Source organism: Plecotus auritus, assembly GCF_963455305.1.
Source record: "Plecotus auritus genome assembly, chromosome: 6".
NCBI lineage: Eukaryota > Metazoa > Chordata > Mammalia > Chiroptera > Vespertilionidae > Plecotus > Plecotus auritus.
The window spans coordinates 78,542,054-78,569,476 of record NC_137773.1 but is presented as its reverse complement, the minus strand read 5'-3'; the positions used below and the strand labels follow the sequence as shown (position 1 = coordinate 78,569,476).

General features: G+C 44.8%; 1 protein-coding gene across 1 annotated transcript in view; it reads right to left on the bottom strand.

Moving 5' to 3' along the window:
• Nucleotides 1-27,423, bottom strand: part of XKR6 (XK related 6) — a gene marked incomplete at its 5' end in the record, with an annotated part of 236,585 nt that overhangs the window by 141,214 nt on the left and 67,948 nt on the right. The window lies entirely within an intron of this gene.

Genomic DNA, 27,423 nt, shown 5'->3' with positions numbered 1-27,423 from the left:
GTTGTCACCATTTTACAGATGAGGGAATGAGGCCCAGAGGGCTCTAGTTACTTATCCAAGGCCACACAGCTGTGGACTCCTAGTGCCAGAATCTAAACCCGGATTCCATCTGCCTTCCTACCAGTGTCTTCTCCACCATCCCACCAGGCTGCCAACCATGTGTGGAGGAAGTCTATGTCCTATCACCAGACAACTCGGGTCACTTTGAATCCCACGGAAGCAAAGGTTTAGGGGGGGAAGTGCATGTACCTCTATCAGGGGCGGGGGCCATATGAGGGGCAGCCTTGAGAGGACCTGGTCATCACAACTCCCTTCTTGTGACCCCTGGGACTATAGAGCGTTGGACAGAGAACACTGGTCAGATTCCAGTTCTTTTTCTTTTCACCCCTTTGCCAGAGAGGATATGTTCTCTGGCTACAGAGAGGGTCATGCTGGAGGCTTTATAGAGCATCCCCTCTCCCCAGGTCCTCTATGTGACCTTGGCCACGAGGTTCCACTTTGGCAGTTCCTGGTGAGCCCCACTCTGGGAGGACATGATCTGACCAGGCCTTGGGGCTAGACACAGGTGGCAGCCTGGTGACCTCCTAGCCCTGACAGTTTGCAGCTCAGGACAGGGTCCTGGCTAGAGTACCTCCCCTCTGAATCCTGAGGGAGTGAAATGTAAGCTACTAGATAGCAGGGCCACAAGCACACATGAGCCAGGCAAGGGCCACTACTCCCACCACAAACCAGCTCAGAACAAAGCATCTTGCCTGATCCCCTTTCCTACAAACCAAGAGCACTCATCTCAGGCCCTGAGGCTTTCTGCTTTGGGCCAGGCCTGACTCTTCCACCTTCATGCATCTCTGCTCCAAAAGTGCCTCTGCTGCTTGCCACACCTGTCCCCTCTGCCAAACCCCTGAACTCCCTGGCAGTGCACTCTCTGCAAGTCCCAGTGCCCACCCTCATGGCCCAGCCCCATACAGAGTGCCCTGTCCCCACAGTGGAGGTGCCACTGACACTTGAGCTCCTCACATTCTGACCAGCACCACATGGCACTCGGCGTTCTTGTCTCCGAGTGGACAGACTTGTGTTTTCTGCCTCCACCCTCAAGATCCCCCAAATAAAGTATTTCTTTCTGTCCTAGAAGTTCCACACCGGGACCATTTGGTGAGATGTGGGCGTGCAGCTGATCCAGGCCTGGTGGATCCTCATTGTCTGGCCGCTTGGCACCTCCCCTCCTGCTGTGGTCCCCTCACTTACTGTCCAGCACCCTGCTGCCAGTGCTGGAGCTGCCCATCGTCCCAGCCTAAGGATCCCCCACCCAAGGCCCTTTCATCCACCATCACCATTCCTGGATCACACTTTGCTGAGCTCATCTCCTACTGGCCCCTGCTCTTCGCTCAGCTGACAGGTGCCTTTTCTGACCACTCATCTGACCTAACAAAGGGCCCCCCTCGGTGTCTTCTGTCACACCAGCTGCTTGTTTTCCTTGAGCTCTGGGGACACTAGGTGCAGTACTGATGAGTGCTCATGACTGACTGGTGTGGACCCACTCAGCCTCTCTTGCCTGGGGTTCCCTGTGCCCAGGGTGGCAGCAAAGGCTGGTCTCAATGGCAGTCCGGGAAGGTCCTAGCAGTGGGCCATGGAGAGCCTATTTGGAGGTGCTTAGAATGCCAAGACTGGTAAGAGGGAGCCCACCCAGCCAGCCCTGCAGGTGGCCAGCCTCCAGGCTGTGGGATCAGAGTGGACACCCAGCCTTCTCATCCAGCCCCCATGGCAAACATACTTTCCCGAAGGGCCTGTCCCCATGAGCAGTGTATTCTAACCAACTTAGGCTGATGGCCAAGGCAAAAGAGGACCATGGGCCACACCAGGACCACAGGGGAGAGCAAGCAAAGACAGAAAAACGGGGCAACAGTGGACCTTAAAAATGCCTACCATTCTGCACCCTGAACTCTGCTCCTTCAGGGGTGGAAAACAGGACATAAGGGCCCAGCGCCGATTTCCAGCCACCCGCTCACAGGGAGAAGTGCCTCTGAGCAGGGCATGCCCGATGTGTGCAGCGGTGTGTGGGCATCCTCCTTGCAGGTCGGCAACGGCGAAAGGAAGTGCGGATGTTGGAAGGAGGAGGGGGATAGGACCTCAATGTGTATCAGGAGGGGAATAAATGAATACATTTTGGTGCATCACCAAATTGTTTCACTATGGCTATCGAACAACAGAATAAATGCAGCTTTAAAAAATAATGAGGTAGACTGTATTTCTGACTTGAGAAATGTCCACGGTGAGAAAAGCAAGTTGCAGAACAATGTGTTCCCAATTATCCCACTTTTGTAAAATAAAATCTATGTATCTGTACATGAGTTTGGCTAAGCACAGGTTTAAAACAGTCTGGAAGTTTATGCCACACCAATAGTTACCGGCCATCAACTTTGTAAGGGGAGTTGGGGACGGGAGCCAGGGAGAGGGGCGAGGAAGAAAGATAATATGGTATTACTGTAGACACTCTGAGCTTTGTTACAAAAACTACATAACATTTTCTAATAAAATAACCAATAAAGGTTTACAAAAATCCAAAAGTTGCCCAAATGCCCCTAAAGGAGAGTGCCTGCTTGAGATTTGGGAACTTTCACAAATGAGCAATACCCTAAAATATTGGCAGAGACACACCTCAAAAAGCAAGAAAAAATGCCCACTTGCATTTTGTAATTGACATATACTTTTTGTTCTCTGCCTAATTAAAAGAGCCCGGGGCCTCTCCGGTCATTTTAGTCCCTATGATAAGACAGCCTCCTAGCAAGCTAATAAAAAGAGATTTCTTCTCGCTCAATTTGTCCAAGCTACAGCTTATGCCAAATCAAAAATCTGTCTCTTTATGAGAAAGGACAGATTTTAGGAGGAGGGTAAGGAAAAAGGAAAAAAGAAATCAGAACATGTCAAAAGAGACATCTTCTGCAATTCCACTGACCTGATCATTAGGCTCATTTTCACAGTTTAACTATGTATCTATTTCTCCCATCAGAATGTAATAATAAAAACTTTGGAAATATGAAGTCAGTGCTTTCCACTAGCTCAAGTCTGTCCTCAGCTCATCGTCCTAGTGACAAACCAGGCAGGCCTCCCTGGCTGGTCTCCAGAGCTGTCTGCACAACCCTCTACTGCCCAGCTGGTCGGCCAAGGAATCTGCTGAGCACTGACTCAGGCCAAGAAATAACTGAGGGACGAGACAGACATCCTTTGCCCACAAAAAGCATACAACTGAGTTGGAAAGAAAACACCGTCCCGACCCCCAGAGGGCATACAACGATTCCAAAGTCCACCTGTGGCTGGCTGTTCTCTGTGGTTCACACAAGCCCTTCCAGGCACTTTGAGCTGTCAACCTCTTTGGGAAGGAGAATGGACCTGTTATTACCCCCATCTTCCACATGAGGAAACTGGGGGTCAGAGAATAGGACGTATAATAAAAAGACAAAAGGTCGAGGACATATCAATGGTAAATACCTCAAGAAAACCCAGCGGTCTGTAGTTATTTGGGACAAATCCCTTCCTGTGTAACTCTGAGTCAAGTTGAAACCATCAAGGTTCGGTAACAGTAACATAGGAAACTTTTAGGGGACTGGGAGAGATATCCCTACTTTTTAGACAATCTACCTCCAGATGGGACAGTTTCGAAGAATAGAAAAACAAATTCTGAGAAAAGTTAGGATTACTGAGAAAGAAATTAAAATCACACTCTAAAAATTTTTGCTCCCACAGAAAACTGAACAGTGCCAGTGAAATCCAGAAGATGGACTTTAACTTGAGCATGACCTTGGCTTCCTCATGCATTAATCAGGCAAATTGAATAAATCTATTCCTGCAGGGGCAGAATTACACAGTTCTCTGTGATCCAATGTCAAACAGGTTATCCCTTGATTAAGGTCTTAACATGGATGGGAGTTTTATTTAAATGATTTCCACTATCTGCACAGCAGTTCCTCACAAGTGTATTTGGCCCAATGTATTTCCAATATGATTTGATCACCCATCAAAATTGCAAGTATTTAACTAGTTTTAATCAAAAAATTAAATGCGGAGAAACCAAGATGGCAGCATAGGTAAACACCTAGACTGCTGCCTCGCACAACAATTTCAAAACTGCAACTGGAAGACAGAGTGGACATCTTCCAGAACCACCGGAAAGCTGGCTGAGTGGAAATTCTACAACTAGAAGGAAAGATAAAAGGACACTGAGACCCAGAGGAGCTGTGGAGGACAGAGGTGCAGAGACCCGCGCGGAAAGGGCGGGCGGCCAAATACACGGCTGGCTTACTCGCGGCGCACAGAGAGGGCAGGCAGCAAGCACTCGGCTAGCTTTCTCGTTCGGGAGGGAAACAAAACCTCATGACTGCACTGAAATCCAGTTCCGGGTGAGACTTTGGGTACCCAGACTCATTCAGGAAGAAACTGGACTGTCTGGCAGTGGGCGGAACTCGAGGGCAGCCTTCTCTCAGAGGTGCGCGCAGCCATTGCTGCGAGACACTGAGACACAGGGGCCTCATAGGGTGGGACTGATGGGAAACCAAGGCTGCTCCACCCTGAGACTTCGCCCCATCCAAGCTGAGCACAGAAGCTCTCCCAGAGGAGACACAGCTGATCCTCACAGCCAGTTGGCCTGGAGGTCAACTCCCCCCAGTGACACCAACAACAATCTAGGCTTAACTACAACAAGACTGCACACACAGCCCACAAAGGGGCCCACCAAGAGTGTCTACCTCAGGTAACTGGGGAGGCTGAGCCACTGGGCCCTATAGGACACCTAGCACACAAAGCCACTCCATCAACTCAGGGAAGCAGCCAAAATGCAGAGACAAAGAGGCAGGTCACAAATGAAGGAAATGGAGGAAAGTAAACGACTGGATATAGAGTTCAAAACCACGGTTATAAGGTTTTTCAAGAATTTCCTAGAAAAGGCTGAAAAATTTAACAAGACCCTCAAGGATATGAAAAGGGATAAACTAGAAATTAAACATACACTGACTGAAATAAAAAATATTACACAGAGACCTAAAAGCAGACTAGAGGATTGCAAGAACCAAGTCAAAGATTTGGAATACAAAGAAGCAAAAAACACTCAACCAGAAAAGCAAAAAGAAAAAAGAATCCAAAAAGTTGAAGATAGTGTAAGAAGCCTCTGGGACAACTTCAAACGTACCAACATCAGAATTATGGGGGTGCCAGAAGAAGAGAGAGAACAAGATACTGAAAACCTATTTGAAGAAATAGTGACTGAAAACTTCCCCCACCTGGTGAAAGAACTAGACTTACAAGTCCAGGAAGTGCACAGAACCCCAAACAAAAGGAATCCAAAGAGGACCACACCAAGACACATCATAATTAAAATGCCAAGAGCAAAAGACAAAGAGAGAATATTAAAAGCAGCAAGAGAAAAACAGTTAGTTACCTATAAGGGAGCACCCATACAATTGTCAGCTGATTTCTCAACAGAAACTATGCAGGCCAGACGGGAGTGGCAAGAAATATTCAAAGTGAAGAACAGCAAGAACCTACAACCAAGATTACTCTACCCAGCAAAGCTATCATTCAGAATTAAAGGTCAGATAAAGAGCTTCACAGATAAGAAAAAGCTAAAGGAGTTCATCACCACCAAAGCAGAATTATATGAAATGCTGAAAGGTATTCTTTAAGAAGAGGAAGAAGAAGAAAAAGATAAAGATAAAAATTATGAACAACAAATACGTATTTATCAGAAAGTGAATCTAAAAACCAAGGAAATAAAAAATCTGATGAACAGTATTAACTGGTGAATATAATAGAATCAGGGGCATAGAAAGGGAGTGGACTGACAATTCTTGGGGGGAAAGGGGAGTGGGGGGTGCGGGAAGAGACTGGACAAAAAGCGTACACCTATGGATGAGGACAGTGGGGGGGAGGTAAGGGCAGAGGGTGGGGTAGGAACCTGGTGGAGAGGAGCTATGGGGGGGAAAAAGAGGAACAATTGTAATAACCTGAACAATAAAGATTTATTAAATTAAAAAAATTAAAAAACAAAAAACAAAAAATAAATGAATAAATAAAAATTCTTGCAGCACATCAAAAAAAATAAATAAAATAAATGCATCTGCCTTTCTTCCTCTCCTGGGGATGTTCCCTCCCAGGAATCTCCCCATCAGCAGGCTTAGACAAGGATTCTCTCTTTTCCCCACGGACCCCCACCCTGAGTTCTGACCATCAAGTGGAAAGGGAACCTTACAATCAAAGAAGATGTAAACAAGAATAAGCCCTGCCTGCTTAATGGAGAGATGGAGAAGCTTTCATGTGTATTAATTAGCAGGGGGCTTACTCTGCAATATTTCAATGGAGGTTCCACCGCTTCCCCTAGTGCCACTGGCTGCAGCCTCATTGCCTCGGTCAAAGGAAGCATAAGCACATGCCCCTCTTCCTTAGCAGCGGGATGGGCAGCCACCAGCCAGAGAAGCAGGGCCTTGGTCAGTGAACCACCTAAGGATGCCCTGCCCACCTGCCCTCTCTTCTGAGACCTGGAAGGACACAAATGGCCTGGGACCCCAGGTGGAGGGGAACCTGAAAGACCAGGGCAGTTTTGGCTTTGCTGACACAGTTGGCTCCTTCCACAGCCAGGATATGCCGCTGTGTGGCCAAAAGTGGGGAGCTGGAAGTGGGAGATTGGAGGAGATGATTTTAGCTCTGAACATAGTAACGGTGGCCCACTCCTGTTTGGGGGAGTGAGGGAGGGGGCATCTTCAAATCCCCGTTGCACTCTCTGTATGACTTTGCTGACAACTGGGAATCCAGATAATCTTACAAAGTCGGGGTGGGACTCACAGAATAACGTGCAATCCCTTCATACCATGTTATATCGGCAGGAGCGAAAGCCAGGCAAAGCTGAAAGGGGCTTACTAGTAGTTAAGACAGCTGGTCAACCTGCAGCCTGGGAGCAGGTCAAAGAGCCCTCTGCTCCAGAGCCCCCCTTCCTGAGATCCCCTGGACTGGGACTCCCTACCGATACGACAAAGCCCACATGTTAAGTGGACACGGCAAGTTTTCCTGAAGAGGGATTGGGCCACGTTGCCACCCTGATCCCTCAGGGTTCGAGAACTAAAGAGGAGCTAACGAAGCCACAGAGGATAAGAGTGGGTCCCTGGTGGTGGCCTTTGGTGTGTTTATAGCTTCCTACAAAAGAGAGTGGAGCAGGTAGAGCCAGGCAAAGCCCGGGGGTGGGACCGATGTTCTCTTAGGGTTCCCCTGCTCTGCTGTTGCTGACCTCTGAGGCTGCCCCTGCAGAATACGGCCATTCCTGGGACCTCCCTCCCCGAGACTTGGTGGCCAGCAAAAGCCCAATTCCACCCTCCTCCTTCTTCCTACCAAGGCCCCACTTTCAGCATCAGGGAAAGTCATCACCTCTCTTTAATGCTCCCGGCAACAGTGGGATTTGATAGGCTGAGCTTTGGGCTTTATTTATTCATTTTTATTCTTGTTAGTCCTTTATTTTGTTTTTCTCACTTATTTGTGTCCCCCAGCTTGGGTCAAAGCTTTCCCTATCAACTCCCACCTGGTTCAGAGTATAAAACTCCACCAGCGATGAGCTGGATCTCCCCTTTAGTGCCTGGGAGTGTTTCAATGGGGGGAGAGGGCAAGGAACATGAAAAAACCAAATGCATATGTTCATGCCGGCATTATAGGTCAAAGTTAAACATTTGAAAATAACCTAAGTGTTCAAACAATAAGGGAATGTACATCAAAGAGAGCTCTGGTGAGCTATCATAAAAGTGATTATGGAAAGCATATAACCATAAGGGGAAGTGATTTGAATATTAATTAAGAAGGGAAACAGAGAACTGAATTGTATGCCCACTACGATAACAACTACATGTTTCAAATTTTTGCGAGGAAATGCAGAAATATATTTTAAAGCTTTTGAAGTAGGGAGGTGGTTTTTTTTTAAACTCCTTTAGTAACATATTACTTTTACAATAAATAACATTGAAATAGAAAATAAGGAATCTGGCCCCCCAAAAAGGGGGGTCTTTATTGGAGGTTCCTAAGTCCTGTCTCTGCCCCAACTCAGCCCATGATCTTCAGCATACCTCCCAAGTCTCAGTTTCCACAACTATTCTCTAAGTAACGGGTTACACTCATTATAGATTTGTATTTAATTGCCAGTGTATCTTCCAGATCCCATTTCCTACAGTTTTGTCCTCTACAAACAATAATTACTGACTTAAATAGACTATGACTTCAACCATTGATATTTACCAAACCAAGGGAGTAGGAAATCTGGCCAGGACACCATCTGTGTATCCAGTGCTCTCAAGAGCTCAGAGCAATTTGCCACGTACAATTTCAGCCCCGCTGGACTTCTCTGCGTACACACAGATCCAAGCCTGGATCACTTAGTACTTCCAGGAATTCAGATATGATTTATACTGAATTTAAAAATAAAAACTTTCCTGTCTCTAAGCATTGCACTATTTACCACAAAGCATATCTTACCTTGAGGGGAGGAGAGAAAATATACATTCACAAAGTTCTTCATATGTTACATAGCACCTCACGCTAATGAAACATTTAGCGCATCTTAACGATGAGATGAAGGTGTAACTTTAGAGCTACACCCACCAGACTGGCCTATTTAGGATTCAGTCCAAATGTGTTTGAAATAAGGTAGCAGACTTCACCTATTTTCAGAGTTCATGTGTGGGATCTATTTTTTCCTTTTTACAAAGAGGCACTTGCCAGTAACAGTTTAGCTATTCCCCAGACTCAGAGAAGGGACTGCCACCAGCTTCGGGACAAGGGGGTTACTCACACACTAGATGGAAGAGACCTCTAATGTCCTTCGTCTTCCTCACAAGTTTGCAGCCCATCGGCTCCTAAGGAAACACTGGCTTACACCTATGAAATGGAGTGTCTGCTGAATAATGGAATCTAAGCAACGTTCATCTATCCATGAGGCAAATCCCAATCTCGTTTGCCTCGAAAATAAGCCTTTGCAATCTGGTGCCCCCAGCATCCCAGCTGCACCTCTAAACTGCTCCTCACTCTCAGCTCTCCCTCTGGTTGGAATGGCCTTACCCCAGCCCTCCTCTGTCCCTGTGGTCACTGCCTTCTCTGTCTTCCAGGCTCTCCTTGCAGGCTTTCCGGACCCCCGGCACTGCTGTCCTTCCCGTCATCCCGGGGCAGTGTGCACAAAGCTCCATTAGCATCAGCACCTACACCTCATCCTATGACCTTTACAGAGAAGTACCTCCCAGGGCACCATCTCTATAGCCTGGGCAAAGCTCCCTTTCTGATTCAACAGGTGTTCATGACATACCTGTTCTGTGTTCCAGGTGCTGTGTGTACATTCCTGCTCTCAAGGAGCCCATAGCCCCTCGCAGGGGACAGCCCAAGAGCCCAAGTAGAGTGCTAAGCGCATGCTTGTTAACATGAAAGAGGGGTGTGTGTGTGTGTGTGTATGTGTGTGTTATGACTGCATCATTCTTCATACCAATCTCATGAGAAGAGCCAGTTTTTCTCATTTTATAGATACAATCACCAAAATATCCAAAGGGGTTAATGGTGCTGGCCAGGGTGGAAGAGTGGAACATGGATGATGATGGAACAATGGGAAATGCCAGGGTGGATAGTCACCAGGGATGGAAAGACCACCCCAGAGGTCAGGCTGCTAGGAACCTCACCTTTCTGGTCCAGCCTTAGTCAGCCACTGGGCAGACCACCCACAGACCTCTACTCAAAGACTCAAGACTATTCCTCAGGCTGCCAGTGTGCAGCTGGGAGGTGCATAACCTCCATACTGCCAACTTTCCTCCACCTCCTTCAGCCCTCAGCTCAAACTTCCTGTCCCAGCGGAAGGCTTACTGGGAGTTCTGTGGCCTTGGCCATTTACACCAGTCCCCACCTCTCCAGAGCACTTAGGTATCTACTCAGTTTGTCCTGGTTTAGTTGTTCTGTCAAAGGTCTTTTTGGTTGCTTCAATGGGCTGCATTCTGCACATCAGGAAGACCCGTGATTGCCAACCTGGGTCCACAGAGGCTCTGCCTCAGCATCACTTATAGAGCTGTGAGAACACACGAGCCTCGCCGCAAATCTATTGGGTCAGAGTGTGTGCAGGTGGGGAACCTGGAGTGTCTGAAGGTGGGGACTCTGGAATATTTACAGGTGGTACCCAAGATCTCACAAATTCCCCAGGGGGTTCTTAACGCTCACTAAAGTCTGAGCAGCACCAGCAGAAGGAACTAAGGAACTAAGTCTCCTCTTTGGTGGGTGGGCCTGGGTCCCCTAGAGAACACTGTCCACGCATGCTCACACCACCACTGGCTGTCCCTCAGTTGAAGAATTAGAAGAGGAAGCCAAACGTGTTTTAACAAAGTAGAATGCATGTCCCTGACCCAGATTCTTGCTAATATGCTGACTCGGTGGTTTATGAATGGTTGCTTCAATATAAATATGTTATTTGAGACAGAAAATTACACTACAGGTAAACACAGAAGTTGAACTTGGCTGACCCAGAAACTTCTGGAAACCTAAGCACTAATAAGCCAGGGCCCAAATCCGAGGCTGCCAATACACCTGGCACACAGTAGGTACTCAAGCTGTGCTAGTTGTTACTGTTGTTACCCACAAATTATAGCCTGCAGCAGAGGCGAGCATGAAATGTGGAGGCGGCCATCAGGACTCTAGACATTTCACTGCAAAGGAGCCCAGTGGGATGAAGGCACTGTATCCTGCCCAGCCCGCATTAAGGTAAGCCTAGCCCGACACGTCTAAAATGTAAGAAAGCGTAAAAAGCTCTCTTTCTTACATTTTAAGCATTAAGTCGAGTTGCACACACTAGAAAGCACCACGGTGAGGTTAAGTGACTTACCTCAGCTACAAAGTGAATCCCCAGCGGAGCAGAAGCACCAGCCAGGTCTCTGGTGTCCCACTCTGATACTATCTCTTTTCTAGATCCTGCTTCCTCCTCAGTGAAAGGCGAGACTTCAAATAAAAAAAGAGTCAGTGCAGTAGTTTGGGCTGCTGCTAACAGAGGCAGTGGTGCGGCTGCCACCTGCATCCTCTGAAAAGATTTAACGCCAGAAATAACTGAAACAGAACAGAGGCCTCGGAGGTCACTTGGCCAGTCCTGTCCTGCAGGGATCAGTCCTGCCCTTAGACATCTCCAGAGAATGGCTCCAAGGCGGAGACTGCCTCCCACAGATATGTGCCTTCAGGCTAGGGCTGGAAGTGTAACCAGTGAAACCCATTAACTCCAACCCCAACCCCCAACACATACTCATTCTCGGTCTTACCCTTACCGCACTGTTTCAGAGTCTGAAATCCTATACATTCTATAAGTCTTTCTCTATAGCATGCCTCTTTTTCTCCTACCAAATCCTGTAACACCACAGTGAGGGGCTTCAATGTTTAAATGGTGCTAAATCCACCCTTTGAGGAAGCATTCAGCAATTGTCTCAGAGAAAAACATTTTGACTGCCTTTATTAAACCACCCACTTCCATTTCTCCCCTCCTTCTGTGCTAACAGAACTCTGATCTTGATAAATTTCCTCCCCTCAGGGGAAATGACTGATCTCAAGTTCAAGGTAAATTTTAATGCACCTACATTATCTCAGCAACACCATTTCTCCAATCAGGGATTAACTTTAGACAAAGCAATGTGCTGGATTCTGGCCACTGAGGCATGGCGGAAGTCCATGTCTTATAGAAAGGTTTCTTCCTTCTGAAAGAGAGTTACATGAAAAGAGACCTCCTCTTCTGGATACTGTCATATCTAAAAATTATACTAGGAAACATGAAGTCTATTTTGCAATCACAAAGTGAGCCAGCCTGCTTTTCTGAAGAGGACAGAGCAAAAAGATGGAAGGAACCTGGGTCTATGATGCCATATTTCAGCTACTGAATTAACCAACCCTAGAATCACATTACCTATGACTTCTTGTTAAATGACATGATACATTTTCCTTATTACATAGGCTACTTTAAAGTTCATTTTCTGTTCCTGTAGCCAAAAGCACCCTAATTAGCAATCTATCTTCTCAATATAATCTTAGCATTTAACTGACAAGACAGAATAAAACCAACACCAATTTCCAAGTTACACTAGGACCAACATATTATACATAGTGTAAATGTGTAGCATTTCAGAAATTCTTCTTGCATGACCAGAATGTAAATTGAACTCCCTAAATTTCTAAAACATAACCCATGGTGTTAGACCAGAATAAATGGCCCCATGGTATATGGGAAGACAACTTCTCAGAGGTCAGCCACTAAGATCCGGCATTGCCCTGACAAGGATGCTGAGGTCCCACAGTCTATTGTCCTTTCCCCTCTGCAGTGGCACACAGGATCCTTTCACAAGAAGCATCACACTTAGATGGAACATAACCACGAAGACACCAGTGCAAAGTTGTTCCCTTGCATTGGAGTGGTACAAAAGCCACTTAATTACTTTATTTTAAAATATTGCCAGATGCAGATATTGGCTGTAATGTTTACATCTACATACTTTTCATCTTCAACACTTGAGTATGCATTTTATATAAGGCAATAGTTTTTAAAAATCAGATCCATATATATTTTTCTTTTGCTTTGAAATTAGAGTGGTGCCTTCATAAAAAGAGGTCTTGCATGTCAACCTAGTCAGGAAAATAGGATCCATCCATAAATCTGAAAGCCTTGCATAGTATCTCTCCAAGGACTGCTACTTTCCAAGTTTAGACAGAATTTGGGGGATGGAGTGGGAGTGGCGTGGCAGTGAGAAGGATCAGAGCTATAGCCTTCCATGCTTGGAGCTAGAACAGTATGCTCAGCCATTTCCCAGTCTCCATCACCAATGATATCAAGTGCCTCTGCAAATACCGTCACTGCAACACCCACCATCACCATGACAGCATATCTACTAGAAATAGCCAAGGGAAGGAAAGACACAATAATAATTGCTACCATTTATTGACCTCTTCTATGACCCTAGCTTTGTGCTAGACAATTTCATACATCATTTCCATTAATTGTCCTGACTCTGTGAAACAGGTAAGAATTACACTTTTATGATGAGGAAATCGAGACTCAGAGACGTTAACTTGCCTGAAAGTACACAGACAGTCAATAGTAGAGCTGGGATTCAAAGCCAGTCTTGTCTTTCTTGAAAGGCTATGCTTTCTCCAAGATATAACTTATTCCTGGTTGGCATGGGAACAGTGCTAGATGCTTTACCTATGCCATCCTATTGAGTGCTCACAATATCCCTAAAAGGGAAGTACCATCAGGCCACTTTACAGAAGAGGTTAGTGGTTTACACAGTTACCTAGCCACGGTGTGGAGGAGGCAGACTGGGTCCCATCTTTTTTCACCCTGAGGCCTGTGTTGCTCTTAACTGAAGTGAGAAGACTGAGGCTGGCATATGAGAGGAAACAATCCAACTATCATCTACCCATACAGAATAAGGACAAATTTATTTTCAAATCCGAGCTCCCTGAGAATAAAGCACTGGAAACACAGACTGCATCTCTGTCCGTTTTTGAATGACACACATGGGATTGATATTAAGTAGGAACCAATTTTCCTCTGCTTTGGTGAACTGTTGCCCCAGAGCTCCTCCTTGCCACCCCCTACCTCCTGGAACTAATCACAGTTCAGCAACTAAAGGATTCTCCTGGCCCAGCCTGAGTGCCCCACCCTAAGGGAGCACCCACTGATATTCAGGGGGCTGTGCCTCTTGTAAGTCTTTCAGTGTTTTAGGTATGACTTCTGTCTATGAGATCCTCCCATCCAGTCAACTGCAGCTATTAATTATCTAGCAACCAGCTCCCACTCTTCCACTTAAGCTGGCTGTGAATCCATTACTGCCGTTCAGCTTTTAAACCCCAGTTGTGTTTACAACAGTGGCCTTTAAAAAATATCACAAGCCCAGCCTTAGCATATGAGAGGTTTGGCTCAGTGGGTATAGTGTCGGCCTGTGGACTGAAGGATCCCGGGTTCGATTCCAGCCAACAGCACATGCCCAGGTTGCGGGCTGGATCCCCAGTGTGGGGCATGCAGGAGGCAGCCAATCAATGATTCTCCCTCATCACTGATGTTTCTCTCTCTCCCTCTCCCTTCCTCTCTGAAATCAATAAAAATATATTTTAAAAATATATATCACAAGCCCAGCCATTGTGTCTCAGTGGTTGAGTGTCGGCCTATGAACCAGGCAGTCACCATTAAATTCCAGGTCAGGGCACATACCCGGTTTCAGGCTGAACTCGATCATCCCCTGCAATACCTCCCAACACCAGCCCCCGCCTCCTCTTGGCAGACGGTCGCTGGACCCTATTAGGCAGGGCCAGGTTGGCACTGGTTCCGTTACTAACTCGCATTTCCCTCCTCAGCCAAAAGCAGACATGCCAAAGCTCAAAGCAAAGAATGGGGAAGAATAAAGCAATTTATTTTTTCTTTGTTTTCAGACGGTGTCATATTCAATGATGACTTTGGGACTTCCTCAAAGTTTGCTACTCAAAGACATCCTGTTGGGTGTTTTGGGCAGTCCAGCAGCCATGTCTCCATCTGCTGGGTTCCCAGTCCCCAGTGTGAGCCGTCTTGGTAGCAGGTGGTGGCGGCTGCCCACCTGGCAGTAGAAAGCTTCATCGAACCCTCCTCTGCTAGGAACAGAAGTGGTGGGGGAGCATGTGACTCTGTCTCAGCCAATCCCGACTCTCCTCTCCTAGAAACAAAATTGGTGGGGGAGCATATGACTCTGTCTTACCCAATCCTGACCTTCCTCTGCTAGGAACAGAAGTGGTGGTGGGGGGCACGTGACACTATCTAAGCCAATTAGACACACTGATTGGGCAGCAGGATGCTTGGAGGTTCCAGGGTCACATTCGCAACACTGACCAGCTGGAGGGACTGTGTCAGCGCCTCTGCAGCTCCCCCCTGGCCATTTTGTCTCCTGTCCAATCTGTATGTAAGAGCCCAAATTCTCCCTACACTTTCATGCTCATTCTTCCGGCCCCTCCCCGCTCCCTCAGCCAGCCAGACTTGCATTCTATTCTTTGCCGCTCCAGAGGCCAAACACAATTGCAATCTTCTTAAAGGACTTCGACCAGCATTCTTGATGCCAGAACTCCAATAATGATATGACTCAAAGAAGCTGCCATAGACCCAATGTCCCAAAAGACTGGGATCTGCCAGCAGATCCTGAACCTTCCGAGGAAGATCGGGGTCTCCCTGGAATGCTGTGTGGGCCCCACTGCTGGGGAGAACCCAACTCTCCCATTATGCTCAACCCTCCCATTAGAGACACTTGTGAGTCTCTAATCCTACATGTAAAGGTCAACAGCAATGAGAAATGGTGAGTTCCCCATCGCCAGAAATATTCCAGCAGAGGCCAAAGGCAGAAAAGGGAAGTTTGTCCTGGAAAGAGTGAAGTTAACATCAAGATGCCTTCCAACCCAAAGTTTTCAAATAGCTCACCTGGATAAGGAGTAACCATGGCAACAAACAACCTGTGACTGGTTGTTGGAAACATAAAAAATTGCCAGTGAGATTGAAAAATGTTTTCCAGCAGTGCACTGGAAAGAAGGAGGTGTGAGGGACATATAAGTAGCTTTAAGAATTCACAGACACCTGTTTTGAAAAAGCGCAAAGAAAATTCCATTCATTGTCAGGTCAGAAAGATTTCAGGCTCACACCTCGTAAAATTGTGGTATCAGAAGACATCTCCAAATCACACCTGAGTATCAGCTTACATGCAATAGAGATGTTAAGTATCCACTTGAGCCAAAAAAGAAGGGGTGGATTTTACAGAAACCCAGGCTGACATAAAATGATAATTCTGACCCAGATTACTTTGCAAAAGGATGAATCTCTCAAAACCAGTCTTACACAGCCAAACATAAGACAAGCCGGTTCATTAAGGGCGGTTTCAGATCATGATGCCAGCATCATTTATTTGACCTACCCCTCACACTGCCTTGTCATGTTACTAGTATTTTGCAGCACTGTTTCCTTCTCTAAATAAATGCGAAGTCCCTAGAGAAATGAGATCATGCCTGGAGCTCTAGAAACTGGAATCTCAGTAAATGTGAAGGCAGGGGACGAAGATGTAAGGGAGTGCATGGTACTCTTATTAAAATCGATGAGCTCAAGACACTAAATATTTAGACTCAAGTGCTAAGGATTAAACCATAATCTTAACATTGATTTCAATATTTGGACACACAATCTGAAACTCATTTATTTCTTCCACCAATACTGAATGAGCATTCATAAGTGCAATTAAAATTGAATAAGATAGTACCTGCCCTTCAGTGCCTAGTCTAGAAAGATAAAATTAATTTTCATAAGATGAATACCACATTAAAGGGATGAAGTCATTTGAGAGATTTTAGTGAAAGTTGTGATTATTTGTAGCAGAGCAAATCAGGGCAGGCTGTATATGCTTTGCACATAGAAGATGCTCAGTAAAGGGATAGATGGATGTATGGACGGACAGATGGGGTAGGAGGGGGCTGGGTTTGTACAACCAGAGAAAGGCGATAAGGAAATTACAGCCAAGAAAACCAGACAAGCCAAGACAAAGGGGCAGGAATGCACCAAGCATGACCTGGGACACCAGGGCTGGAACATCAGGTCCATTGCGGGGAAGCACTACAGCGTAAGGCTATGAAGAGAGGCTGGAGCCAGGGAATGGAGGGCCATGAGAGCCTCAACAAACAAGGGAGTTTGGACCTTGTTTGATCTGGAATGCCAGACAGAGGGAATGGAACTCGACTAGTCAGGTAAAAAAAAAAATCTTAGAACCCTTCTGAATGGAGCAGAAGGAATATTTACTATGCACTCACTAAGGACCAGGTTGGGGTTGTATGTTTTTTCCAATGAAATATTTCAGGGACACAAGTAAAGAAAATAATACAAGGAAAACTTATATACCTGCCCAGCTTTGTCAAAATTTAACATTTTGCATTAATAGCTTCATTTTCTGAGAAATAAATTGCTTATAACTGAAACCCTCTCGGTATTAGTCTCCATGCCATTCCCCTTCCTCAGGTAATTACTATACTCTATTTGTTGTTAATAATTTTCATGCAAACTTTAATATATATTTATTCATAAACTAAATAGATATTTATCCATACATTTATGCCAACATGTAATATGTAAATAAAACTGTTAGGCATGTTTTAAAATTTTATGTAAATGGTTTCATACTGTATTCTGCAGTTTGCCTTTTTCACTCAACATTGTTTAGATGTATCTATGATGTTGTGAATGTAGTTCTAATTTATTCACTTTAACTGCTGTATAGGATTTCATTGAATAGCCAGTCTCCTTTTGATGAATGTTTTTGTTATTTTCAATGTTCTTGTCACTAAAAACAATGCTGCAAAGGACATTCCTGGCACTGTGGAATTACTAGGTGTAGGTATAAACATCTTCAACTTTATTTGATACTAGAGGCCCAGTGCACAAAATTCATGCATGGGGGGTGAAGGAGGAGTCCCCTCAGCCCAGCCTGCACCCTCTCCAATCTGGGACCCCTTGGGGGATGTCGGACTGCCAGTTTAGGCCTGATCCCGGGGATAGGGCCTAAACTGGCAGTCGGACATCCCTCTCACAATCCTGGACCGCTGGCTCCTAATCGCTCATCTGCTTGCCTATCTGGTCGCCCCTAACTGCCCCCCACCCCCCGTCAGCCTGATCACCCATAACCACCTCTGTGTTCCAGCCTGATCGCCCCTAACTGCCCCCCTCCCCGCCGACCTGGTCATCTCTTACTGCCCCCCGCTGCCAGCCTGGTCGCTCCCAACTGCCCTCCCTGCCAGCCTAGTCACCCCTCATTGCCCGCCCTGCAAGCCTAATTGCCTCCAACTTCCCCCCCTGCCAGCCTAGTCACCCCCAACTGCACCCCCTGCCAGCCTGGTTGCCCCTAACTGCCTCCCCCGCCGTCCTGGTAGCTTCTTACTGCCCCCCCCCCCGCCAGCCTGGTCATCCCCAACTGCCCCCCTCTGGTTGGCCTGGTTGCCCCTAACTGCCCCCCTCACTAGCCTGATCACCCCCAACTGCCCCCCACCAGCCTGGTCACCCCTAACTGCCCCCCTCTGCCGGCCTGGTTGCCCCCAACTGCCCCCCTCTACCAGCCTGGTTGCCCCTAACTGCCCCCCCCCCCGCCAGCCTGGTCACCCCCAACTTCCCCTCCTGCCAGCCTGGTCGCCCCTCACAGCCCCCCCACAGGCCTGGTTGCCCCACACAGCTGGCTTGTTCAGTTGTTTGGCTGTCCCTCACTAAACCCCCTGTCGGCCTGGTCGCCCCACGCAGCCTGCTTGTCGAGTCGTTTGGTCATCCCTTACTAACCCCACTGCCAGCCTGGTTGTAGGTAGCCATGTTGTGAGGGGGTGACGGTTAATTTGCAAATTACCTCTTTATTATATAGGATTGCTAACCTGCTCTCTAAAGAGGGTGGACCAGTTTACATATGGACCAGCAATATGAGTTATTATTGCCTGACATATTTGCCAACATTTGTGCTGTATGATAGATATGAAATAGTATTTCATTGTTTTAATTTGCATTTCATGGATTGCTATTGAGGTTGAACCTCTTTCTATATATTTATTGGTCTTTCTTATTTCCTCCTTAGAAACTGCCTATTCATATTTTTGCCCATTTTAAAAAATTGTGTCTTTTCCCCCATTATTGGTTTAAAGGAGGTTTTTTATAAATTCTTATTCACCATTTGTTAGTTACATGCCCTACAAATACCTGCACATAATCGGTAGCTTACCTTTTAATATTATTTTGGGAGTGTATATTTTTATTCCTGACTATAACTCATGAAATATATATCATCAGTTCCATTTTTAAAAATATATTTTATTAATTTTAGAGAGGAAGGGAGAGGGAGAGAGATTGAAACATCAATGATGAGAGAGAATCAATAATTGGTTGCCTCCTGCATGCCTCCTAATGGGGATCAAGTCCACAACCTGGGCATATGCCCTTGACCAGAATCGAACTCGGGACCCTTCAGACTGCAGGCTGACACTCTATGCACTGAGCCAAAGAGGCTAAGGCCATCAGTTCCATTTTATCAAAACAAAACTGATCCTGTGTGACATGTTTAAGGTCCCTCAGCCAGAAGAGGGAAGATGTGCAACTTGAGCCCAGGTCTTTGTGATCCTAAGACTCTTGCTTCTCCCAACTATACTTCTACACCATCTAATCTGCCAGTTGACAAGTGATAATTCCCAGTATCAACAGGTGGCGCTGGGACTAGAGAGAAGGGAAAGGAGGCAAAGGTTATTGGCAGGAAAAATCAACAGAAATTGATCAATAAATGACTGGATGACAGGGTCAAGGACAAGGATAAGGCTGTGTCTAGGTGAGGAAGACAGTGGTACCATTAAGGATATAGTGATATAGGAGGAAGGAGTTTGCAGTCGGCTTTTAAATGGGCTGAACTGAAATGCTGGTGTGAAGTCGTGTCGGAAATGTAGTGTAGGAAACGTAGAACCCATCAGCAGAGAAATCCCTGCAGCTGAGGGCCTGGGTGAACTAACACTGAGAAAGAACATGAAAGGAGAATGCTGAAGTCCCGCTGTGGTGGCCCCAAATCTATCCACCCATGGGACTGTTAAATTCTCCAAGAATTCATCTTGCACTAACTTTTCTTTCTTCCGTATCTGACATCCAGTGCAATGTCAAACTCATAGTAAGCATTCAGTAAATATTTGCTGAATGAATGAAAACTATTATGTCCCTTATACAGGTCCACACGCTCTTGTGGAAGATCCTATGGTTTAGAATTTTTTGTCTCTTAGGAAAGTAATTGAATGTAACATGCCCACTGGGTCAAAGGTATGACTCCATTCTGCAGTTAAGTGTCCAAATATTAACAGTAAGTCAGATAAAGAAAGGATATAATTGCCCTTAAATCACTTTAGGTCATGTTTTGCTGCCAAATGAATTTGTGCCAAACTTTAAAATTTTTTTCATGTTTGGAATGTAGAATTGCAGGTAAGGAATTGTGAGATGGGAACATTGGTTTAAACTTTTCTAACCACAGTGCAGTGGGCAATACATTCCCCACTGCAATTCATAACACACAGAAACACACACCTACAAATGTAAAACTGAAACACGTTTTATTAAATAATACACAGCTGTACTATGTGTGAGACACTGATACTTATTTTATTCTATTTGTTTTATTTTCAGAATTCTGGTTGTAGACAATTAAATTGAGACTAAAGACCACTACTGGGTGGAGACCTAAAGTTTAAAAAGTACTGCCCATGAACCCAGCACAGCACTTTGAACACAAGAGATATTGGCTAAGTATCCATTGAGCAAAATGAAGAGTAATAATTCTGTAAACACCACTGTGGACTTTGTACATGGAATGCTTTGACCTTGAGACCATCTCTAAATTTAAGGTGGTTAGGTGGGGCCCCTGACTGGAAAGATCTGTATCCTCGGCAAGCTGTGTATGAGAAATACTGCTGGGGGGCAGGGGGAGCGGGATATAATGGGTGGTAAAAGAGGAGGAGAAACTGCTTAGCGCAGTTTGCCAAGAGCTGTCCATGGTTCTGCCCTGCAAAGATCAGCAAGTAGACTGGAAAGAGGTCCAAAGATAAACTCTTCCCCCTTGATGGTGATCAAAAGCTCATTTTGCTCTGCTTCTGGAGGAACCTCAGCCAGAAAAGAACTCAGGATTCCTTTTAACCTCTTTCAATTTTTCTGGCCCGGAATAATCAATAAATCAGTTTTCATTATGGCATGTCAGAGCTGAAAGAGGCCTGAAGACCACAGACTTCAGCCTGTCAGACCGTCATCTTACAGAAGGCAATGTGGAGTGCGATCACAGTGGCTGGCCCCAGGGCTCTCAGCACAGGGAGAACTGGCACAACTGCTGGAATGCCACCCTGTAGCCCTGAATGGCTACAGTGGCCAAGTCTGTGGCCACCTCAGCCTTCCCATCCACTGTTTATCTCAAGTCTCATAACCTCAACCACAGCACAGAGATGGTTATGCAAGAAAACTTCCTCTGGCATGAGTTCGGCGCCTCCCCTGCCTTCAGTGCTCTAGTGTGGACTGAGCTTTGTCCTGCCAGCACTAGTCCCCTCTCACGTACTCTTAGACTCTTTGTTATAATAGATATTTTTGGCAACATGACCTTTCTTCTTCTTGAAATTATCTAAGATGTATTCAAATCTGGTTTAAGCATTTCCTACAGGAAAATGATATAAAAATATTGTAGTAACCACTTCAGGCCACTTTTTGGATTTCTTATAAATAATAAATGTATTATCCATTACACAAAATCCAGCACTTTCTACTCCAGTGTATTGAAATGATCTACCTTGTTGGAGGCATATATAACTTCTCTCTCAAATTGATCATGGGACCTAAAACACAGACCAGGACCGCTCCTTGGAACCCTATGCCTCTTGCTTCTCACCCCCAAAACATCCCATTTCAAATTACCCAGTGCAATGAACACACTGGGGATGGTGAGACCAACATTGATAGAGTAGCTGCCAGCTGCCAAACACTAGACTTAAATTACCACACCTGCTCCTCCTCACAGCCCTGTGAGGTATCACCACCACCATTTCCAAGTCTCTGAGATGCTAAGTTCCTTGCCAATGCTAAGGCCTGTCCATGACTTGCCACCTCCTATGGACAGCCTGGCTGCTCTTTAACATGCAGGGTGCTATGTAGGCAAATTTCCTTATAAGACTTTTTAATGAGATAACTCCAGGCTAGAGAAATAGGAGTGTATTTTCAATGTTAACTAATGAGCATAATTTAATTTTGCACAAAGATATAAAATTGACCATTTTGGTTTGACTTTCTTTTCCCCAAGTTGCAAATACTAATTTGCAAGGTTTACACCCCATTTCAAATGAGATACTACTGAATATCAAAGAATAATGGATCTTGGTTTTAGAAGTATACAAATATATTACATGTATAATTTGTAAATACACTGTATCTTCTAATATGTCCTATGTACTCTACTGTATATGTTCTTCAAATATAATACATTTGTGAATATATTGTCTCTTCTAATTTAAAAAAATCCACTTGCAGTAGAGCAGTGACTCCTGAGGCCAGCATGCGAAATCAGCCATGGAACTCAGAAGCAATCACGTGCTCACCACTGGAAGCGACTGAGATGGGCACTTTCAGAGAGCCACTGTGATTTTGCAGGGAGCTCCCAGCACACTGTTCTGAGCCCCCTTCTTCACAAAAGCACTCCGACCTTCATTGCTATCAGACAGTGATAGGTAAGCCAAAACACACCCAGTATGCCGATAAAATTTAATGTTCAAAGCAAGCAAAAAAATAAAATAAAATCATGTGCAACTTGACTATGCTCCTTTTAAGTCTGTGGACTTGTGTAACTGTTTTTTTGTTTGTTTGCCTGTTTGTTTTTTAAGTTTCCATTTCAATGGCTCTGGGTTGTGGCCCAGGCATTAGTAATTTTTTAAAGCTCAAACAGTGGTGAAGAAATTAGCCAAAGAACTTATATGTATAACTCACAGACAGACAACAGAGTGGTGATGGCCAGAGGGAAGGGGGGCAGGGCTTGGTGGAGGTAAGCAAAGGGCAAAGGGTTAAATGGGGACATCTGTAATAGTGTCAACAATAAAAATAAAGTAAAACAAATGCCTCTAACAGATGATTTCGATGTACACCTCTGGTTAAGACCAGGTCACATTCAATCAGTGGTTGTATTTTTCTCAAAATACTTGTTACCAATACCTAAGTCCGGTGTCTTCCAATTAAGCCTACAATTAAAACCATTTTTAATGAACCTTTTATTTCATGACAGAGAAAATATTTTTAAATGTAAAAGCAGAAGAAAACACAAAACAGTAAGATTGATAACTTTGACTCAGTGAAAGTGTAAAATTTTCTGAATGTCAAAAAATACGGACAGAGGTGAATATCTTTATATAGACAGCACTTTCAGAGATCATTAAACAACAACAGAACAAAGCAAACTTCAAGAGAAAGATGAGCCAAGGACCTAAGAGGCATTTCACGAAAGAAAAGAAATGGATGTAAGAAACTCAGTCTCACTGGAGAGCAAATATATGCAAATGAAAACAAAGGGATATCATTTTAAACAGTCAAAGAGGCAGAGTTTAAAAATAATATCCAAAACAGCTAGAGTGCACTGCTAATTAAGGACATACGTTGGACAACCATTCTAAAACATGCTTTGCTAATATATATCAAAAGGCATCATTCATCCAACAAATAGTTTAACTGCATTTTTTAAGTTGGTAATCCCATTTCTCAGTATTTATCCTAAGGGGACAATCAGAGAGATGTACAGAGGTTTAATACAAGGATTCTCCCTTGCAGCATAACATATTAAACCACAGGACACAAATTAAATGGTCATCACTAGGGATGGCTGGCTAAACTCTAACATTCCATATGCTGGAATGCCAACTAAAAAAAACCCACAAAACTCTTCAATAATATTTCAAAATTTGGGAAAACATTCATTCCAAGATTCTTAAGTGAAAGAGTAGGTTACAAACCTTTAATAGCAACAACAACTTAATAGGCATCATCATCTCAACTTGTTAAAATGTTCATGAATGATGCTAACCAAAGTGATAATTAATTACCACTGAATGAGTGATAGGAGTATGGTGATTTCTTTCTTTAGAGTTTCCTTTAATTTACAACATTTTTGCCATGAGCAGGTATTACATTTACAAGACACCATTAGAACACTGAGAAACCAAGGCATTCATGCTTTTGAGCTGAATAAGATACCAAATGAATCAAATCTTTGTGCTATCATTGCACTACTTAGCAGCAAATGCCTGAGACAATTTACAAAAGGAAGATAGACAACACCACTAACAAAGCAGCCTTTTCATGAGGAAAAATAAAGGGCCATACGAGGCTCACTTTGCCTCAAGGGCCAACCCAGACTTCCTCTCACCTGCTGGGGCCCAGGACCCAGGCTCACAAATGCTGTGCTGGATTTCTATGCTTGTTTCTTTCTCTTTGTTTGACAGTGTTTAGCCATTTCTCAGCATACACCATATGAAAAATAAGCATAATCAAGACCTCACTGGAAGTTACCCAAAGAGCAAATTCAAATCTAGCTGGAATAAAGACATCGTGCTTCCGGTTGGCAAATTTTGAGTGAGATTTAGCCCACTTGCATATCATTTGCACATTGTTTTGGTACCATCTGACAGGAGTAGTGCTCCATAAATCAATGCCACCAAGCTCTGAAGTTCTTCTGGAAGATGGAAGGCAGCCTATCGTCAAGTTAAATCTGATTTTCCCAAAGACAGTTAAGTTAGTCACCAGCAGGACACTCGCCATCAGCTCTGTCTTCTTGTTGCCTACAAATGGCAAGTCTAAGACCTCTCACATAACCTTTACCATTGTACCCCCTGGTACATTAGCTCTCACTCCTAAGACCTCAGGGGACATAATAACAGTATATGTGTGTATTTTCTCTATTGAGGTTCCAAAAACGTCATTTTAGTTTCAACTCCCCACCTGCTCCCCACTTCTCCATTTATGATGCAACAACCAAGTTAGAACCACTCCAGGAGGAGTTAGAAAACGTGGCTTCTAGCATAACCTTACACAATCTACCTCTTGAAAACTTTTATTATGTGTAAAAGAAGGTAACACCAGCAGCACTGCTCAACTTAGAGGGTAGTTGTAGAGTTTCCATTAAAAAAAGCATGTGGCCCTGGCCAGTGTAGCTCAGTTGGCTGGGCATAGTCAGTCCCATGCACCGAAAGGTTGTCGATTTGATTCCAAGTCAGGGCACATGCCCAGGTTGAGGCTTGATCCCCAGTAGGGGGCAGCCGATGGACATTCCACTCTCACATCAATGTTTTTCTCTCTTCCTCTCCCTTCCTCTCTCTGCAAAACTCATTAAAAATGTAATTTTTAAGTGCATGTGAAAGTTCTTGGAAAGCTAGAGCCTTACTATTGCCTGTAACATGTGGACTAGTGAGTGGTACTGGCGTCTCCTGGAGCCTGTTAGAAAAACAGGTTTCCAAGTCTCCAGAAATACTGAATCTGAATTTGCCATTGAACTAAGTCCCCAGATTATTCACACACACACGCACATACACACACACACACACGCACTTTGAGAAGGTCTGAGCACCGGCGTTATTTCTGAAAGCTGCATGTGAGCCAGGGGACCCAGTGGACAGGATGAATACGAGGTCCTATTTTTACCAGTCCTGGGTTTTTCCTGATGCTATTAATACCTTATGTACTTTTCACCCTTAGAACATTAGGTGTCAGAAAGTACACTCCAGCACCGTATCTCATTTCACTGCTAGAGGACAGGAATCTGTCTCAACAGAGCTATGCAGGAAAGCTGTCTCCATGCAAACCCCAAGCTTCTTACAAGTTAGGATTACATGGTCATGGATGGTCCTACATCCCTTTCCAATGAAATATTCCTTACAGAAAAGTTCAAGATACCTCTTTTAGAGTATTTGAAGGATTGATTATTTATTTATTGCTTGCATAAGTGAAAAAAATCACTTAGAAATCTTGTTCCCTTAAATTTTATTCTATCTGCATTGTTGGAGGAATGAAGATTTTTCCTCTTTTTCCTTCTTTTGAATCTTGAGGACAGGGATACAAATTCGCTGTGTTTCAATTTTTTTTTTAAATAGACTTTCATGCCTTGAACTTTTTGGATATTCACCCATAGAAACACTTTAAATTATTAGCTTCAGACTTTAGTCCATAGAAATCTAACACAGAAAGTGGTCATCCTAATATTTTGTTTCTTGATATGGTCCAGGAGAAAACAAGAATCCTGAGAGCTTCCTCTCTCTTCCCTGAGCCCTGGGGGAGTCTAAGCAAAGTCCTGAATAGACATGTTGTCATTCTCCCATTTCTGCCCTCCTTTGCCCCAAAGACCACATGCCACACCCACAGCCCACCACCTCCCCATGAACACCTGAGCTCCACGTTACAGCTCTCCTCCCCGCTGAGCAGAGCACCCTCTCCTTCAGGGCTCTTCTCTTACTGTGGAGATGGCAGGAGGGCAATCCTGTCCAACCAAATGCACACTCTGAAAACTCTAAGCTCAGTGAGACTATCCAGTTGACTTTTGCAGCCCTGGCCTCTAGCACAATGCCTGGCACCATAACTGTTGCTCAATAAATGTACTGAATGTACTAATCCACTAAAATGTTTTTTTTAAATATATTTTATTGATTTTTTACAGAGAGGAAGGGAGAGGGATAGAGAGTTAGAAACATCGATGAGAGAGAAACATCGATCAGCTGCCTCTTGCACACCTCCTACTGGGGATGTGCCTGCAACCAAGTTACATGCCCTTGACCGGAATCGAACCTGGGACCTTTCAGTCCGCAGGCTGACGCTCTATCCACTGAGCCAAACCGGTTTTGGCCCACTAAAATGTTTTTTAAAGGCAGTGCTTACTCTTAGCACAAGTCACCCTCCAATTGGGGGAATGTTAGGCCTAATGGCCTTAAGTGAATGAACATTCGGGTAGAGGAGCTGGAGGCAGGAATGGCACTGCTGGACATGAAATGGGGCCCTGAGGCCAGTTTCTCTAAGGTGGCTGTCACTTTTTATATGTCCTTGACTTCCTCCCAGACTCTTTAAAAGCTCCAAGTTTCTCCACAACTCCCTATGTAGGAGCAGGACGGTATTCACTCATTCAAATATATCATTATTGAGTTTCTAACACATGTCAGATATCATTTTAGGTTTTGAAGAAACAGCCAGGAACAAAACATAGACCGCCCCCTCTGAGCTTATATTGTAGGAGACGAGCCTTTGATGTCAGGTTGTGGTCATTGCTATGAGGAAATAAGGAAGAAAATGAGAGGGTTTCTCTGACCACCTTCATTAAATAGGCTGGTCAGAGAAACCCTAATGAGGGGACATTTGAGTAGAGAGCTAAATGAAGCAGGGAGCCATGTGAGCACCTGGGGAGGAGCATTCTAGGCAAAGGGATCAGCAGTGTGAAGACCCTGAGACAGAAAGGAAGGGGATGCACTAAGCGGCTGGCTGATGAGCAGAGAGGTGATTATAGCTACAGTTTTTCTTCCTTATTAAGATATTACATATGTGTCCTTATCGCCCCATTGCCCGCCCCCCTCTCCCCCTCCCCCCGCCCATAGCTACAATTTTTAATAGCACTCATTTTTTTAAGAGGAGAGAATAGAATTTCTGACTTCAACTTAAGTCAAGCCTTTCACACAACAGGAACAGGAATCTTTTTTTTTTCTTCTTCTTTTTTGGGGGAAGGGGTTTTTAATCCTCACTCGAGGATATTTTCTCTGTTGGTTTATTTGTTGTTGTTTTTAAGAGAAAGATTAGAAGGGAGGAGGATAAACAGAGAGACACATTGATTGGTTGCCTCCCAGAGACCAGGGTCAGGATCA